This window comes from Babylonia areolata, chromosome 27 (assembly GCF_041734735.1).
Source record: "Babylonia areolata isolate BAREFJ2019XMU chromosome 27, ASM4173473v1, whole genome shotgun sequence".
Classification (NCBI taxonomy): Eukaryota; Metazoa; Mollusca; class Gastropoda; order Neogastropoda; family Buccinidae; genus Babylonia; species Babylonia areolata.
The window spans coordinates 26,242,225-26,247,224 of record NC_134902.1 but is presented as its reverse complement, the minus strand read 5'-3'; the positions used below and the strand labels follow the sequence as shown (position 1 = coordinate 26,247,224).

Below are 5,000 nucleotides of genomic sequence, written 5' to 3'. Positions count from 1 at the left end.
TAAGAGAAAACAGCCAAGAAATAGTATTAGTATCGATAGCTGGTTCAATCATTTTAAGTCATTGATAGAGAAAGAGACACGAGATGATAATGCAAACGAAGTTCTTTGTGATAATGATGATACCGATGGGTTCATGAACCGTCCGATTTCGAAGGAAGAAATTTTAGTTGCTTTTAGATAAATTGAAAAATCGTAAGGCAGCTGGTCCTGATGTTATCATCGTTGAGTTGCATAAAAACTCTTATGATCAGGTTGTTCATATTTTTTCTAAAGCTGTTTAATACTCTATTTGATAATGGTGTCTTTCCTAAAAACTGGGTAGGATCTATTGTTGTGCCATTGTTTAAGAAAGGCGACATAAATAGTCCAAATAAGCATAGAGGTATTACTTTAAGTGACATTAGCAGCAAATTATTTTGTACAATTATTGTTAGATTGCAGGAATGGGTTTATGAAAACAACGTTACAGGTGAGCATCAAGCTGGGTTTAAGAGATATTATTCAACAATCGATCACATGTTTACATTGTTAGCTTTGATACAGAAACAGTTTTCTCTAAATCGCAAATTGTATGTAGCTTTTATAGACATTGAGAAGGCATTTGATTCCATAAAGCAGAAATTTCCTTTGGCCAGTTGTGCTAAAATGTGGTGTGAAAGGTAAATTATGTAAATGTATCAGGCGTATGTACGATTGTGTTAAATGTAGGATTATGTGTGGCGCTCAATTAACAGATTACATTAATTGTACAGCTGGTGTTAAGCAAGGTGATGTGTGTAGCCCAATATTGTTTTCATTGTTTATAAATGAACTAACTTTAGAAGTGATCAACAATGGGAGACATGGTCCAACTTTGTTATATGAAGATTTTGAATTATTTATTCTTTTGCTTGCAGATGATGTCGTTTTATTGCCTAAAACGTCATTGGACTACATACTCAATTAAATAATCTACAAAACGCAGCATTATCGCTTCAGTTAAAAGTTAACATGGGGAAAAGTAATATTGTTGTGTTTCGGAAAGGGAGAGTTTTAGGTGTAAGAGAAAGGTGGTATTATAATGGTATTACAATGCCTGTTGTAAATGTTTATAAGTATTTAGGGATTTTGTTTTCCACACGTTCAAGTTTTAGTATCGCTTGCAAAGATCTTGCCAGTAGGGCAAAGAATGCTTTGATATGTATCATGAGAAAGTTATCTTCGCTGAATAATACGTCTTTCAAATTATTTACGAAACTGTTTGATGGTCAGGTACAACCCGTTATGCAGTATGCTTCAGAGCTGTGGGGACTGAGCAAAGCTGCTCTTCACTGTGAATCTGTACATCCGTTTGCCATCAAGAAATTTCTCGGTGTAGATAAGATACGATAAGATAAGATAACTTTATTATCTCCAACTGGAGAAATTTGACTAGGTGCATTATCACAGCATAGACAAGTAAACAACATGGGGACAATAACTGTAAAAGTCAATAACAGCTTTTACGAATATTACGAAGACACAAATGTAAAAAAATATCACATATACCGTTTCATACATACATCCACACACTGCAGGTAATAACTAGTATTCTTAATGTAAAAACAGAAAGAATTAAGAAACATTATTTGAATATAATTATAAACATAGCCTACTATACTGCACATTGATTATAATAGACAGATAAGATAAGAAAAAAGATAAATTGCGGAAAACCGCAACCAGATAATCAGCACACACCCGCACCAACCAACCCCCCACCCACCCCACACACGCGGATTACTTGATTAAACAAGAGTAATAAACATATGTTTTCAAATAAAAGCATTTCACATATTCGCTTTTAAAAACATTGCAATTAATTATTACATCGTAATTATTAATAGAAATATATTTAGAATATGGACGTTAGCATTAGACATATTCCATTGTACATATATCCACTCCTTATAATTTGATATATGGGGAAACTAACACTTACCCTGCTTGCTTAAACTCTGCTGTTTAGTATAATCGTTACTGGCTTAAGTTGTTAGAAATGGAAGAATCTCGGTTACCCCGTAAAGTTTAGAAAATGTTGTTTGAACTAGATAGTAGAGGGAAAAGAACTGGGTATCAGACATACGTGTTTGTTTTTTTGTGTATGGTTTTGGTGACGTTTGGTTGAACCAGGGTGTTAGTAACGTAAATGGATTTATCAATGCTTTTAGACAGCGTTTGATTGATTGTCGATAGCAGAAATGACATGATCATATTCGGGGTAGTGAAAGATTTAGCATGTATAGCTTTTGCAATATACATGATATGAAGCAATATTTAATGCTCAAAATCGATAAACATTTAAGATATATAACGACAAAATTTAGGTTAAGTGTATCTGATTTGGCAGTACATTATTATAAATACAGAGAACATAATGAAAGAGATCTGGTTTGTCCATTATGTAAAACATTCAAGGAAGATGAATTGCATCTTGTTTTATGCTGCCCAGTCCTTAGTAAGATTAGATTAAAGTTTATTCCACACAAGTATTACCATATCCGTGTGCCTTTAAGTTAAGTCTTCTGATGTCATCTACAAGACAACGTGACGCACATAATCTATCATGTTTCTTATATAAAGCGTTCAAATTTAGAGAAATTGTAATCTCGTAGTCTGTCATGAACTATTGTTTCTGATGTCAAGTGCTATTTCGTTGAAATCTGATTTTGTTCTTGAATGTTTTGTAATAATATTTGTTCACTCACCCCTTCATGAGGGGCCATGGCCTGATGAATAAACCATTCGCATTCGCATTCCCCCCCTCTCTCTCTTTGATGCTACTATGTATTTCTACAACTTAGGATGTAATCATGTGTTTCGTGTTATACTATGTTTTGTTTACATTTCCTTAGAATGTATGTTTGTACTATAAATATTCTTCGTATACAAATATGCAATACTCCTTTCAGACAAGGAATCTGAATACAATATTTGCATTCGCATTCTGTTTGTGTGTGTATGTGTGTGTGTCTTTTTTTTCTTTTTTTTATTTTATTTTATTTGTGTGTGTGTGTGTGTGTGTGTGTGTGTGTGTGTGTGTGTGTGTGTGTAGTTTTTGTTGCAGGCTTTGTGAAGGCCTTTGTTGCAACTGACCATTCCCTCCTTTAAGAAAAGTTAAAACCTTGCGGGTTCTTTTTGAATGACGTGCAACACCTATCATCATTTCTGCCCGAAAAAAAATAGCGTCAGCATACAGATCTTAATATTCATTTATCAATATGACATGAAATATGGTGTACCTCAACGTTCTGTTTTCGGGCCTATTTTATTCTGTATATACCTAAACGACTTACTCTTGCACTCAACACCATCACATGAAATGTTTGCTGAGAATACCATCATTCATACTAACATCACAAAACTGGATAAACATGTCTTCATCTTTCCAAGAGAGTACTGGTCAAGTGTTTGAATGGTCTGAATTGAATCACATTAATGTCTATAAAGTACCTGAAAAAAGCAAACAAACAAGTAAACAAAGAAACAAACAACAAATATGTAACCATCACTATTTGACAAAGTGCCAAACATCCTCTTCATATTTCCCATCTCTTTTATAAGTTTATGTCAACTGTATATTAATTCAGGAAGTAGATTGTCAAAAACTTTCTTGGTGTCATAATGGATGATACCACATCTTGGTCTGATCATATAACATACACCCCAAAATATGAAAAAAAATTGTACAGCGGAACATTTCTCAAACTTGCATTGCAGAAAAATGTTTTCCTATGCTTGCATTGAATCGTATGTAAATTACGCTTCAATTATTTAAGATTCAGGTTGTGCTAGTGTTCTCGAACCGCTACTGAGCCAACTTAGGCGAGCCACAGAATGAATTCTTCTAAAATCATCATATATGACTGCACAAATTTAAAACTCCTCCCACTAAAGTCGAAACCTATATATATAACGGAGTTCTTTTTGTGTTTCGAACAATGTCTGGTGCTGTTCCTCCTTCCTTAATAAGTAAATCTGTAACCAAACCAGTGTGTCATCCACCAAAGATTATGATAACTCTCTACTCTAGTCCTATTTATTAAGGAGGATACTTATGGAATTGACTGTTATCTATACTTTAAAATTCACGAAATAAAGGTTCTGCCGACATTTAAGAAAACTAGTTTCGAACATATGAAAACCATAATGAAAAGCATAATTTATTCATTAATTCTTTATGATTTTTCTGACTAATTTTTTCCCGGTATTGTTTCTGACGTTGATGACAGTTTATGAAATATGCCTCTCTCTCCCTCTTCCATATCACCAACATTTTCATTCATGTATCTTATCTTAGACTAAAACAACAACAAAAAAAAAAATGTCCTTACATTTTTGTCCTTGTTATATCGATTCCCCTACCACCACCCCCCTCTCTCTCTCTCTCTCTCAATTTCTCTTTCTTTCATTTCCTCATTTTCTCCTTTACTCTCTCTCACCCCCACCCCACTCCCATCTCATCCCCTCTCTTCTTTCTATTCCAGCTTCCTCTTTGTTTTCTATGATGCTTTTCTTTCTTCAGTTTGTAATGCAGGGCAGGGTGGAAAACCAACAAACAAAACATTCTGGTTATTTAGGAAAAAGCAAATATATTATTGTTATTATTATTGTTATTATTAATGTTGTTGTGAGTTTTTCTGTCAATCATACTGCTGTCGGGCGCGCGCGCGCGCGCACACACACACACACACATACACGCACGCGCGTGCATCAACGTGCGCACAATTATGTTAATGTAGGGCGATGAACTATGATGGTGCAGACAATGGAGAGGGAGTCGAAACCGGAAGTGAGATGCGAGCCATTCTGAGCATGTGATGGAATTTTGGCAGTAGGTCTGTACATGCATGAGAGGACCTAAGGGTAGAATTCTGTGTGAGGGTGGGGGGAAGGGAGGTGGGAAGTGTGTGTGTGGGGGGGGGGAGGTGGGGGGGGGGGGGCGGTGGAAGCGGAGTCATTGTATGTCGCTACACCGCCTC

At 35.4% G+C, this 5,000-nt stretch overlaps 1 protein-coding gene across 3 annotated transcripts in view; it reads left to right on the top strand.

Moving 5' to 3' along the window:
• Positions 1-5,000, top strand: part of LOC143301392 (uncharacterized) — a 19,026-nt gene that overhangs the window by 1,573 nt on the left and 12,453 nt on the right. The gene's annotated exons all lie outside the window — the stretch shown is intronic.